Genomic DNA, 15,245 nt, shown 5'->3' with positions numbered 1-15,245 from the left:
TGGTTGGGACTTTTCGATCAGGGTTACATATCGATGAATTTTGATGCCTGATTGCTCATCAGATTTGCACAATATATTTATGAGAGGTTTTATTAGTGATTTGATCACTAATTAACTCAATTTGATTGAGTAATTATTTTTGGATCAAGTCCAATTGAATTGGATTCAGTTGGGTTTGACCCGATTAGGTTAAGAGTTGACCTAATCGTCGAGATGGTTTGGTCCCTGATTTGATCAAGGGTTAGGCTTAGTCAATTCCTGATTTGATTAGAATTTTATTGAGCCTAATTAAGCCTAATTAAGTTGGGTTTAAATTAGTCTAATTGGACCTAACTTATTTGGTTCAATTAGGTTGGTTTAAATAATTAAACCATCTTGACCCAATCTCCATGCGCCACCTCACTTCCATTGCACCCATTTGAATTCATGAGAAAAAACTTCTCAAGAATTTTTTTCTCACACCAAGCCCTCTCCACGCCCCACATTAATGTGCCATATGAATGGATAAGGATGATTGGTTGGCCATGCAAATTCAAAATAAAGTTTGAATTTGAATGGGCAATCAATCTTTGCACCTTATCCCTTTTTTTACGCCCCATTTATTACATGAGAAAATATTTCTCATGAAATCACTCTATGCATAATTTAAGCTACACCTCATGCCTTTAGTGGATAAGGGATGAGTTAGTGTCCATTTGAATTCAAATTTGATTTGAATTCAAATGTGTAATTACTCATCTTTATCCTTTTTTTTGGATAAGACGTTTGACGTTGTTATAAAAGGAGGAGAAGAGTGGGGCATGTAAGAAGAAGATTTTTTGGAGAAAAAGTTTGGGGCATGAGGAAGTCTTGTGCGTGAGAAGGAAGTCCATATCCTTCCAAGAGAAAAAGAAAGAAAAGTAGGTGCAAGGTTTTCGGTGAGTTTCCTAGAGTTTTAGCCTGGGGTTCGGGAAGTGAGAAAGTGAGCTACGACTATCGTGAGCCTATAAAATCTTAGGAAGATCTTCAACATCCTCTCAAGCACGTCTGTTGATGATCCGAAGCATCTGAAGAATCAACAGACATCGATCGAAAGAGTTCGATCAGCATCGACCGTCAAAAGGGCTCTACAACGAGCTAGCACTCGTAAGGAGTCGATCAGACCGAAAACTTTATGTGGATGATCCACAGAGGCCTGACACACTATGTAGCTATATCACGATGATCAGACTCTCCCAACGATGATCAAATTGCGACGATCTACTACCCGTACAAAGGTATTGTGTTCTGAACATATTATAGTAAAGTATTTACTGTTCGAATTTGAATTTCAAATTTAAATGAATGCATGCTATATATCATATTTAGATTCTAGTGTAGGGTAAATTTATGTTAATTAATTAGATTAATTAATATTTTTTTACTGTAAAATCATAATTTTAAAAAAGTTTTAAAATTACCATTTTACCCCTACATTAAATTTTTCCACATAATTTTTTATTGGTTTTTATTTTTAGAGCCTCTTCTCATCCTCCTATATTCCTCCTCTTGATCTTCTCTTGCTTTGAAGTTTTCAAGGTACTTGAAGAAGGAGGAATAAATCAGCTATCGAAGTTGCTTGCAAGCTAGCACCTCCAAGTCCCTGATTTGTGTGTCTTCGCATGAATCTTCTTGTAGAGGCCAGATGACTCTGTGTGGCTGTGAGCACCTTAAGAATACTTTCTCTAACTATTAGACCAGAGGAGATCAAGATCAAATTTATTTGGTAACAATCTGTAACTTATTTTGATTCCTATAGTAGATCTAATAGTTAGATCTAGAATTTCAGTATTGATGAGATCGATGTGATTTTTATTTTCAGATATAAAGTATATATTTTTATATCAAAGATCATGATGTAATAGTCTAAGATAAGATCTTATGCATGTAATTAGGATTAAATCATTTAATTTTTTATTTTTACTATATAAAATTTTTAAATTGTATGTACTGCACTACTGCATATTTTCTTCAACTGGTATCGGAGCATGGTTGTTTTGATATGAATTAATATGACTTTAGATCTATTTTTTTTTATTTGATCTGATTATTTATAATTTAGATTAGATCTAAATTAGTTTATTTTTAGATCTGATTATTATCTATTTAGATTAGATATTTTGAGTTGCAAAGTACTCGGACTGGATAATCATCAGGCCGTTCAGTCATAGGAGCAAGAAGGATTTCATGATCCTCTCCTCTCATTCAATGGGGTGCTTTTCATGGTGTGTAGAGGTACCACTATGAGGTCCCATGAAGAAGAAAGTAAATAGAGAAAACTTACTTTGTTGCAAAATTCTAGATCTTGAAACCCTAGGTAATGTTGTATGTGATGCAAGTTGCGAAGAAACTAATGTTAGATGTGTGCCCTAGGTGCCAGATTGGCTGACACATTCCTGTACAAATGTAAGGGCAAATTTATAATTTTGACTATAAATAAATAAAAAAATTAATTTACTATCACATTATATACATTATGTCTATGATACATCCTTTGAGTTAGTAGGAATGTTAATTCATATTTTCAAGAGTTAAAAATTTAAAATATGAATTTACATAACTAACACATAAACAACTCCTGACCATAGGATCATCACGAGGATGGTGATCGATTCGGAAGGTTGGTGTATGATTGCTTTCTTAGGATAGATGTGTCTTGAGTCTACGGTGTAGAGATACCAGAGTGAGAGTACAGATATTCATTAAGAATGAGAGTACTGAGCGTGACCACCTCGAGCAGTCATAAGGAAGTCTACCTTCTCGTCGATGACTAGCTCGATGCTGTAGCTGTGTATATAGTTCTTTGACCTGAGGTACATCGACAGTTCACCTTGAGTGTATTATAGTTTGACTACACCATAACTCGATCTCCTAGCCGTTCAAAACCCTGAGGTGTATGTTGGCTGTAGCATATTCATTGTAGGAACCAGATTGCATCAAGATGGGACTATCAACCTCGGTAGATGAGAGGAGTAGTCCTATGATGATCGAAAGATCGAGTCCTTAAGCCCATGGCCATGGCAGAGTGAAATAATGGAAAAGAGTTTTCCATTAAGATTTCACATCAGACTTGGATCGATCGATTGATTCATATGACTGATGTTGGGTTTGACGAGTTCACCTTAACCCTAATTCAATCGGGACTCATGATAAAGGAACTCAATCACACAGGTAGCTGCACCGAGAGGTTCATCTTCATTTCTGATGGGTTGCCACCATATACTGCTAAGTGTCACTAATAGATTTTGAGAGCAATTAGAATGATCTTGATGATCAATCATTCTAATTGTCTGAATCAGAAGAGTTCTGGTCCATCGAAAGGAGTTTTGATGATGTCGATGATGAGATCATGACATATCTCATTACCATACAGAAATGAACCTAACTGGATCACACAAATAAGATTTAAGGTCTGAATGTCATCAATTGAGCTAGCCCAGTTCGATTGATTTGGATTAGATCCAATTAGGTTCAAAAAAATCGTGCTAGCACACGATTGAGCCTAACTTTCTCCTCGTGCAATCTTTTTCATCTCGATTGAGCCAAATATGATTTGACTCACCCAAAGAACCTTGAAAAGATTTCTCTTAGTCTGACTAGAGTCAGTCCAACTCAGAAAAGCCTTGTCTTAATTCATGAGATGAATTTAAGAGGACACCTGCTAATTCCTGTCACCTGCCATTTCTATTTTAGGACATCGATCAAACATTAACTTATGGATCTTAAACTGAAGGCCACTTGGCAAGAGGTTATTGGAGAGTTTTTGTGGAGTGTCTACCTGCTAAATTAGGCCTCAAAGTAGGCACCAAGATTAGATTGGGCGTGCACCCCAAGTGGATAAGGATAGAGTCCCATGAGATGAGGACTCTGATCCCTTGATCGACTTGGACTTTGGGGCTCCAATCTCACTGTGCTTATTAAGTGTTGGTGCCAACAGTGGTGAAAATTGAGGGGATTCTTATCTGATATGATCAGATGACATCACTCTACCAATCAAAATTTTTTTAGTATTAATTAGAATTTTTTGATTGGTCGAATGATGTGGCACTGCATGGTGCAGTAGGGTCTATTTAAACCCTGTCTGTGCCTAGTTGAGTGATTCTGCTCAATACCCAGGAAAAATGAGATTCTCCTCCACTTCTCTACATCCCCTCTACTCCTCTCTCTTACCTCTTCACATCCAAGAAGTTGGACATCCATCTAGTGCTTGTCCAAGGCGTGGTGGCTCTCTGAACAGAAGGCTGCAGGGATTTGTCGAGAAGCTACTGCTCTAGCTTCAAAAGATCTTTTGAAGATCTTGCAGATCAGATTTAGATCTAATTTTTGGAGCAAAGATTTGCAAGGAGAAGATGATCTAGATTCTACTTGAGTGGATACTGGTAGAGGCCAGATGACTGCGTGGTTATTTTAGAACCTCGGGCGTTGCTGCGATCATCTACAGGGTAATCTAGTTATCCTAGAGGTATTTCTCTATTTCTCAAGTTATAGATTTAATTTTAGATTAAATATTAGATAATAATAAGAATCAGATCTAATAGATCTTAGATCTAAAATACCATAGGATAATTTTTTTTTGAAATATTCCGCCCCAGATCTCATTAGATCTGGAAGATCCTACAAGGAAAAAGATGATTTTTCTCTTCAACTGGTATCAGAGCCAGGTTGATGGCTCTATTTCAGATCTAATTTATAGCTAATTTTTATTTATCTGATATTAATAGATTTCAGATGTCACATTAGATATGATTGGATCTGAAATCAAAAAATTTAAAATTAAATCTAAGTAGATCTAACATGTATGAGATGCATGACTAGACTAGGAATAGTTTAAACTATGAATAGTCTTGAAGTTTTATGTTTTAATATGATTAAAATATAAATTAGATCTAATTTATTCTCTAATTTTTTGATATTATAAATATTATGTTCAGATTAAAAAATAAAAAATAAAATTTAATTAATTCATAAGATTGATCTGCTGCATGCCTAGACTAGTAGAATTATTCTAGTAACTGTCTAGAATAGATTTTATATTGAATAGTTTAATTTAAATCTTATTTTTTAGATGTTATTTGTGATGTATCAGATCTGAAAGTATGCTAATTCGATCAGATTTTAATACATGATATGTATGCAAAGCATGTATAAGTTAGATCTGAAATTATATATATGATATGTAACTTAGATCTAACTAGTTTTGTAGTTAAATCAAACTTACTTTTCTGCAAAATCCTAGATCCTGAAATCCTAGGATTTATTTTACATATTTTATTTATGAACCCAAGACTTAATTAATGAATTAATCTTATAAAATTAAATTGGGTCTAAAATTAAGAATTTTAGATTAAGTCATTTTCATAAAATTGGGTTCGGGCTTGGGTAGCTTAATTAGATCTAGCGATTGATCAAACCGAATAAAAAATTGGTTAGGTGGGATCATGAAAGCTAATAATTGACCAGCCTAATAGAATTAAGTCTAGGTCAAAATCAAATCACATTTAGATGTGACTCGATCAAGTTAAGACCTAATTTGGCTCAGTGGTTAGAGCCTGGATTGTAAGCTAACCCAATTGGTTCTGGTTCGATAATTTGATGTCTAAGGTAAGTTGGGCAGATGCGACCGAATGGTTTTTAATTGGGAGCTACTCGACTCGAATGCATTCTTGTTGAGTTAATGGCATATCTCTTCCATCGATCTCACTTAGCCATATGTGTCGACCCAGTTCTGATTTGAGGTGGCTAACAATTCAAGCTAGCCCATGCCACTAGGTTAGTCATAATTGTTATGACTATGTCAAGTCAAATTTAATGAAACCTAAATCAAATCTTCCTAAGAAAATATTAAGTCTAAGGTCTTCCACCATTATGGATGTGTGGGCCCTTCCCGGGTTGATTGTTCTCGGCTGGTTACAGTGGCTCAGTTGCACCGGGAAGATGCAACCATGTCCATTAGGCATTGGATGCTACGGATTAGAGGATGGGTTGTGCTCAATATTTTGGATATGGTGAGGAACTCAATCAGGAATCTAGTTCGTGCAAATGGTGGGTCTGACTTAACTAAGGATTGGAGCAATATTTCGGGCACGGTGAGCTTCATGAATTAGAAACCAAATTTTGGATGCACCATGATTAGAGAATCAATGGACAAGAGTTGTCCACTCATCGGTTGACCCATCACCAATAACTGTTAGGTGAGGTGATGAGCTAATCGGTGAGACCGCACCACCCACTAGAAATCACTAATCATGGAGATTTTCACATCTTTACCCAGGGAGTGTAGGGATTTGAGAAAATAATGGAAGCCTAATTTGTTTAAAAATGAAACCTCTAAACAAATTGGTTAAGTCTAATTACAAAATCTAACTAGAAACTTTTGACTCTCTACAGGAAACATGTCTGCGTCCAACCCCCTGACTAAAATACTAGACACCCACAGATTGACTAGACCTAATTTCAAGGGCTGGTTGAGGAACTACAGAATTATTCTGAATTTTAAGAAACTGACTCATATCTTAGACAAGGACCCACCTGCCATACCAGCATGTCGGACTGCTGAACAGAGAGCATCTCTAAAAAAGTGGACGGATGACGATAACAAAGTCAGGTACTATATGTTGGGTGCCATGTCTGATGACTTGCAGTGTCAGCATGAGAACATTATGACTACCCACCAAATGTTGGCTCACCTACAAGAGTTGTTTAGTGAACAAAGTTGCACAGCCAAGTATCAAGTCTGCCAAAGGCTTTTTAAGGCTAAAATGCGTGATGGGCAGTCAGTCCAAGATCATTGTTTGACAATGATTAAGGACCTTGAGAAGCTTGATGTCATCTTAGATAGGAATTTTCAGATTGATGTGATCCTTCAATCCTTGTCTGATGCATATGGTCAGCTCATCATGAATTTTCATATGCATAAGATGCAGTGTACCTTGGCTGAGTTAATGAACATGTTGGTTACGGCTGAGATTTCTTTGAAGAGTTCAAAAGGCTCAGTCCTTACTATGGAGCAGACTTCTTTCAAGAGAAAGTCTTTTGAAAAGAAGAAGAAGTCTGCGAAGAAGCAGAAGGTGGATGGAAAAAGGAAGAAGATGGAACCGAAGAAGAAGGCTGCTGAAAAGAAAAAATATTTCCACTACAATTTAGACGGCCATTGAAAATGAAACTGTTCTCAATACTTGACCACCCTGAAGAACAAGAAGAATGGTCCTTCTGGAGGTATGCTCTACATCCAGTTGGATACTTGACTCTGGTTCTAGTGTTCATTTGTGCACTTCTATGTAGGGTCTTGAGGAGAGCAGGAGGCTGAGGGATGGGGATATGATCCTATGTATCGAGAATGGAGCAAGAGTTGCTGCTGTGACTGTAGAAACCTACCCTCTGTGATTACCATTAGGATTAGATTTAGTTCTTAAAGACTGTTATTATGTGTCTACAGTATGCAGGAATTTGATTTCTGTTTCATGTTTAGCACAAGAAGGCTATGTGATTAGCTTTCATAAGAACCATTGTAATATATTTTGGGAAAATAATAAAGTTGCAAATGGTTTTCTTATTAATTATCTCTATCAGCTACATATTGATGTATCTGTTCATATCGAGCAAAATGTGAATGCCATAGGAATTAAAAGGCCTAGAGATAGTCTAAATGATAGGTATCTATGGCACCTAAGGCTAGGTTATATAGCGGAAGACAGGATTAACAAATTGGAGAAATTTGGGCTATTTAGTCCGTTGACTTTCGAGTCATATCCAGTTTGTGAATCATGCCTTCAAGGCAAAATGACCAAGCTTCCTTTTGTGGGACATGGGGAAAGGGCCACAGACCTACTTGCCCTAGTACATATGGATGTATGCGGCCCATTTGATGTGCTGGTTAGAGGCAACTATGTCTACTTCATTACCTTCACCGATGATATGTCTAGGTACGGATATGTATTTCTAATAAAACAAAAGTCTGAAGCCTTTGAAAAGTTCAAAGAATTCAGACATAAGGTAGAAAAATAAATAGAAAAACTCATTAAGGTTCTTCGATCAGATTGAGGAGGTGAATACCTTAGTCAGAAGTTTCTAGACTATCTTAAAGACAATGGCATAGTCTCTCAATGGACTCCACCTGGAATGCCACAACTCAACGGAGTTTTAGAATGGAGGAATTGGACCCTATTAGATATGGTCCGTTCTATGATGAGCTTCACGGACCTCCCTGAGTTTCTTTGAGGACATTGTCTCATGACAACAATATATGTATTGAATAGGGTTTCCTCTAAAATCGTTCCTACCACACTGTATGAGATATGGCATGGTAAGAAGCCAAGTCTGAGTCATCTCAAAATTTGGGGTTGTCCAGCTCATGTCAAGAGACAGCAGGCGGACAAGTTAGAGTTTAGGTCTTTTAGAGCTCGGTTCATAGGATATCCTAAAGAGTCATTAGGATACTATTTCTATATTCTGGAAGATCACAATGTGATTGTGAATCGACATGCTATTTTTTTTGAAAAATAGTTTATTCAATATAGTGGCATTGAAAGAATAATTAAGCTCAAGGAGAATATCTTCCAAGAGCAACGAGCTAAAGAACCTGAGGAACCCAATCAATTAGAACCAGTCCTAACACAACCTCTTCCACCTCGTAGATCAACTAGGGTTTTCCATCCTTTTGAAAGGTACTTAGGTACTATACAAGAGAAAGTAGAGAAAATATTCCTCATGAAAAATGGGGCTCATGGTGATGACCCCAAGACCTATGATGAGGCGATATTAGATATCGACTCCGAGAAATGGTTAGAGGCAATGAGATCAGAAATTGACTCGATGCACTCAAACCATGTCTGGACCTTGGTAGATCCACCTGAAGATATTGGACCTATTAGGTGTAAATGGATCTTCAAGAGAAAGATAGGTGTAGATAGGAATGTGGAGACATTCAAGGCTAGGCTCGTAGCAAAAGGTTATAGTCAGTGCGAAGGCATTGACTATCAGGATACCTTCTCGCCTGTAGCCATGCTAAAATCCATCCGCACATTGCTTGCTGTTGCAGCCTATTTTGATTATGAAATATGACAGATGAACATGAAAACGGCGTTCTTAAATGGATATCTTGAGGAAGATATCTATATGGAACAGCCGCTTGGTTTCACATCCAATGATGATGATCACAAGGTCTGCAAGCTGCAAAGGTCCATTTATGGACTTAAGCAAGCATCTCAGAGCTGGAATACTCGTTTCAATGATGTGATCAAAATGTTTGGTTTCATCAAGAACGAGGAGGAACCATGTGTGTTCAAGAAGGTCAGTGGGAGTGCAGTTGTCTTCCTCGTACTGTACGTAGATGACATCCTCCAAATTAAGAATGATATTTCCATGTTGACCTCAATCAAAATATGGTTGTCTAAGAACTTCTCTATGAAAGATCTAGGAGAGGCATCCTTTATACTGGGTATTAAGGTTTATAGAGATAGACCAAATAGGATGCTGGGACTTTCACAAAAGATGTACATAGAGGAGGTGCTAAAAAGGTTTAGCATAATGGGCAAATGGGCAAATGGTCCAGTTGTGGTATTCGTTGTCTTGTACGTGGATGACATTCTCTTAATCGGAAATGTCATCCCCGCACTATAGGGAATAAAAGTTTGGTTGTCATCGCAGTTCTCAATGAAGGACTTGGGTGAAGCATCCTACATTCTAGGGATGAAGATCTATAGGGATAGATCTAAAAAGATGCTTGAGTTATCCCGATCCACGTACATAGACACTGTGCTGAAGAGGTTCAGTATGGAGAATTCCAAGAAGGGCTATCTACCGATAGGCCATGAAATTTCTCTCTCTAAGAAGGATTATCCGACAACTCTTGAAGAGAGAGAGCGTATGAGTAGAGTCCCATATACTTCGACCGTGGGATCTATCATATACACCATGACATGTACAAGGCCAGATGTGGCATACTCACTAGGAGTAGTGAGTAGATACCAATCTGATCCTAGAAAAAATCACTGAAAAGTGGTCAAAGCCATCCTTAAGTATTTGAGAAATACTAAGGACCAATGGTTGGTTTACGACGAGTCAAATCTAAAACTTGTGGGGTTCACATACTCCAGCTTTCAATCTGACCATGATGACAACAGAAGTGTGTCAGGTTATATCTTTACTCTGAATGGTGGAGCCATCTACTGGAAGAATTCCAAGCAGCATACTGTGGCAGACTCTGTTTGCAAGGTGGAGTACATCGCAGCATCGGATGCCGCGAAGAAAGCTGTGTGGCTGAGGAAATTCATCACCAAGCTCGGAGTAGCAACCTCCCTCGATGGTCCGATCCTGCTCTACTGTGACAGCACTGGGGCCATAGCTCAGGCGAAGGAACCCAAAGCACACCAACGGCGAAGCATATTTTGCATCACTTCCACTTGGTCCAGGAGATCGTAGATCGAGGTGACATCGATCTTCAGAAGATCGACGAAAAAGAGAACCTGGCCGACCCCTGCACTAAAGCCCTGGCGATAAAGGAGTTTGACAACCACAAGTCAAAGATGGGTATTAGATACTGTGCCGAGTGGCTTTAGGACAAGTGGGAGTTGTTGAAAAATATGTCTCAAAAGCTAATCGTCAAGCTATTGACGGTTGAGCAACCAAGTATTATAATTGATTTGTTAATAAATAAAATATATTTTTGATATTTTCATCATAAGTTTTCATCTTCTAACAAACTCCATTGTTATGATGAAGTTCTTAGGACTATTTAAGTTCGATAAAGAGAAGATTTATTGATTAGTCCTTAAAATTATTCACGACCAAATGATAGGCTGTTAATAAGGATGATAGCTTCTATCGAGCATAAGTCACTGTAGACTATATGGGTTGGTTGTCCTCTTAACCAAGGAGTGTGGAGATACTGGTATGGCATACAGGTGAGATGTAAGGGTACATCATCATTGAACGTGACCAACTCTAGAGCATTCTGCTGTTGAGAATGTCTCTGATGGGATATAGGTAAAAGTGTCCCTTAGACCTGAGATCGCCTCAGTGACTTGCAAGTAACTCACTGTGCTTCGGTACTGGGCTAACTGAATTTTTAATTCAGTGACAGAAGGCTTCTGGGCACAGTCAAGTACCTACGAAGTCAGAATGTGATCGAGATAGGATTGACTACTCCAAGAGTTGAAGAAGAATGAGTCGTTGTATTTCAATTTAGCAAAACCTTGGCCAGGGTAATCCATCAGATAGATTTGGTATTTTGAAATACAATGTGGACAATCTAATCAGAGTTGATAGTTGAACTCTGAGGTGTTCTATGATCATTTTGGTCAAGAAGATGAATTATATGGAAACTATATCCGCATGGGTTCTAAGGATGTTGTTCTACACATTCGACCTATCCGACCGTCGGGTACCATTGCTAGATGGTCACTTCGATTGGTATAGAAATTTATTTCTATCTATCGGCTTAGGTTCAGACCTATGAGATCACACATTAGAGTTCATGATTCGATCGGATAGTTGATCAACGATGAAGAATCGTTCTAGGGTTAAACGATCAATACGATTGACATTTAACCTAGCGCAAGTGTTGCAGAAAAATTGATTAGCAATTTGATTGCTAATTGGCTTAATTTGATTAAGTCAATGGGTTGAGATTATGTCTAATTGAATATAATTTAATTAAATTTAGTTTGGGCTTGATTGGATCAAGTCTAATTAGTTTATTGGATAAGCCAAGTGCAAGAGAAAACTAGTCCTAGTTCAATTAGGACTTGGATAAACCTAATTTCTAATTTGATCAAAAAATTAAAATAAATTTAAATTAAATTAAATTAAATTTAATTATATTTTTAATTAGATTAAGATCTATTTTAATTGGGTTGATCTAATTTTGATTTGATTTGGTTTGAGAAACCAAATTAAAACAAGACATAAGATAGAAGCCTAGTAAGACTAGGATTCTATCTTGCGCCACATACGCCCCCCACGCCCTCTCTCTTATTCCATGCCAATTTCCTCTTATTTTGTGTAACAAAAATCCTCTCCCAGATTTTCACCATGCCCAAAAGGTTTCTTCTCTTCTTTCTTATATGGAAGATGGTTGTGGATCAAATCAAAGTAGGAATAAGTTTGGATTTCAAATTCTATGAGATAGAGTTTTAAAAATCCAAAACTCTTTCCTTTTTGCACTGATTTTATCCAGATTTTTTTTGAGATTTTTGTGGCTTTTATGATACTTGATAGGTTCCCTTTGCTGTTGGTTCACACATAAAAAGAAGGAGGGGGCACCCAAGAGTTGGGCACCCCATAACTTGCCATGTTTGGATAAACGTTGGCTAGGTATTTGACCTAGACAAAGACTCTATCATATCTCTCTATATAAAATAAATTTCTTAATGATATTTTCATGAAAAATAGATCAAAGGGAGACCTTTGGGGCATCCAAATATTAGTGAGAAAGAAGGTTGGAGCATGGAGATATAATAGACACAAGATAGGATATCTAGAGAGAGCAAAGAGAAGAAGAAGAGGGTCTTCTTTTAGGGTTGTTGTGTTCATCTCTTCCCTTCCTCCATCTTGAGTTTTCTGAGAGCATCTCAGATTTGAAACCCTTCCTCCTACTTTTCATCTTTGGAAGAGTCTAAATCAAGAAGAAGGAGGCACCTGATCAAGCATCGAAGAAGAATCAGCACAGTACTAGCATACTATGCTGATTTTCTGGAGCAGGACTTCTGATCGAGATTCGTGGGCTCGTGTGGATGACTCCTAGAGGTCGGATGCATGTGCGGCTCGCAACATCATCCTCAAGCTCGAATCAGCAAGGTTAGAATGTCTAACTTGCAAGATAATAGATCTGATCTATTGTTTATTACATACATTAGATGTAGCATAGAAACATGTTGATATGATCAACATGTAGTTCATTCTCTATATGTATTAATTTTTGATTTAATGTCATGTAATAATCATGTAATAGGATCTTAGATCTAGAGATTCTCTAATTTTATAAAATAAATTTTGATTTATTTTAGTCTTCCACTATATGATCTTGAAAATATTGGGAATAGTATCCAAAAGCCAATCGTCAGCCTATTGATGGTTGTGCTCATTTTAGTATATGTACATGAATTATGAATTAATAAAAATTATTTTGATATTTTTCATCACAAAATGTTTCATCTTCTAATGAACTCCTATGTTGTGGTGAAGTCCTTAGGACTATTTAGACTCGACAAAGGAGGATTTACTATTTAGTCCTTAAATCTGTTCGCGATCAAATGATACGTTGTTACCAAGGATGACAATGTTTATCAAGCATAGATCATTGTGTGCCATATAGGTTGGTTGTCCTCTTAACCAATGAGTATGGAGACACTGGTATGGCATACAGGTGAGATGTAAGGGTACATCTGCACGGAACGTGATCAACTCCGGAGCTATTTCTACTATCAAGATTTGCTCCGATGGAATATGGGTATAAATATCTCTCCGACCTGAGACTGCCATGGTGACTTGCAAGCAACTCACTGCACTTAGGCACTGGACTACCTGAATATCTAATTCAGTGATGGAAGGCTGCTGGGTGTAGTCAAGTACTTGACTTGTCGATGCGTGTGTCAAGATGGGATTGACCATTTCAGTTTAGGAGCTGTGTACAGTCATATTTCAATTTAGCAAAACCTTGGTCAGGATAGTCTTTGTGAGGAGTCACAGGACTATTTGAGTTGAGCACGATTCGGATGATCTAATCAGGGTTGACAGTTTAACCCTGAGTCATCCTAAACACAGAGGTCAAAAGGATGAATTATACAGTAACCATATTCACATAGGTTCTGAGTGTTGCGATTGCGACCATTCGATCTATCTGATTATCGGGTACCAATGCTAGATGGTCACTTCGATTAGTACAGAAATTGGTTCCTGTGCTACCGGCTTAGGTTCGAACCTGTGGGGTCACACACATTAGAGGTTCCTATCTGATCTGATAGCTGGTGAAGAGTCCTTCATATCTGAGATTCTATGATCAAGAATCAAGATTCTCTGATCATGAATTCCACACATTTTGGGTACCAGGGTCAAGAGTCCCACTGGTTTAGGGCTCTTCGATCTGGGTTACATATCGATGAATTCTGATGCCCGATTACCCATCGGATTTGGACTCAATATTTATAAGAAGTTTAATTAGTGATTTGATTGATAATTAATTAAATTTGATTGAGTAATTAATTTTGGATCAAGTCCAATTGAATTAGATTCAGTTGGGTTTGACCCGATTAGGTTAAGAGTTGACCTAATCGTCGAGATGGTTTGGTCCCTGATTTGATCAGGGGTTGGGCTTAATCAATTCTTGATTTGATTAGGATTTTATTGAGTCTAATTAAGTCTAATTAAGTTAGATTTAAATTAGTCTAATTGGGCCTAACTTATTTAGTTCAATTAGGTTGGTTTAAATAATGAAACCACCTTGACCCATTCTCCCTGTGCCACCTCACTTCCACTGCGCCCATTTGAATTCACGAGAATGAAGTTCTCATGAATTTTTCCTCACACAAAGCCCTCCTCATGCCCTACTTTAATGTGCCAAATGAGTGGATAAGGATGATTAGTTGGCCATTCAAATTCAAAACAAAAGTTTGAATTTGAATGAGCAACCAATCTTAGCGCCTTGACCTTATCCTCTTTTAATGCCCCATTTATTACACGAGAAAATGTTTCTCATGAAATCACTCATGCACAAATTAAGCCACGCCCTCCTCTTCTCACGTCCTTAGTGGATAGGGATAAATTAGTTTCCATTTGAATTCAAAATTTGATTTGAATTCAAATGTACAATTACTCATCTTTATCCTCTCACGTGGATAAGACGTTTGACATTGTTTTAAAAGGAGGAGAAGAGTGGGGTGTGTGCAAGAAAAATTTTGGAGAGAAAATCTGGGCATGAGGAATCCTTGTGTGCAAGGTGAAGGTCAATATCCTTCTGAGAGAAAAAGAAAGAAAAGAAAGAAAAAGTGTGTGCAGGGTTTCAGTGAGTTCTTCAGGGTTTCAGCCTGGAGTTTGGAAAGTGAGAAGGTGAGCTACGAGTGTCGTGAGCCCACCAAATTTTAGAGAGATCTTCAACATCCTCTCAAGCACGTCTACTGATGATCTAAAGCATACAAAAAATTGGCAAACATCGATCGAAGGAGTTCGATCAGCATTAGCCGTCGAATAGGCTCTAGAACGAGCTAGCACTCGTGAAGAGTCGATCAGACCGA

Source organism: Elaeis guineensis, chromosome 1, assembly GCF_000442705.2.
Source record: "Elaeis guineensis isolate ETL-2024a chromosome 1, EG11, whole genome shotgun sequence".
NCBI classification, from domain to species: Eukaryota; Viridiplantae; Streptophyta; class Magnoliopsida; order Arecales; family Arecaceae; genus Elaeis; species Elaeis guineensis.
Note: the sequence above shows the minus strand (reverse complement) of the source record.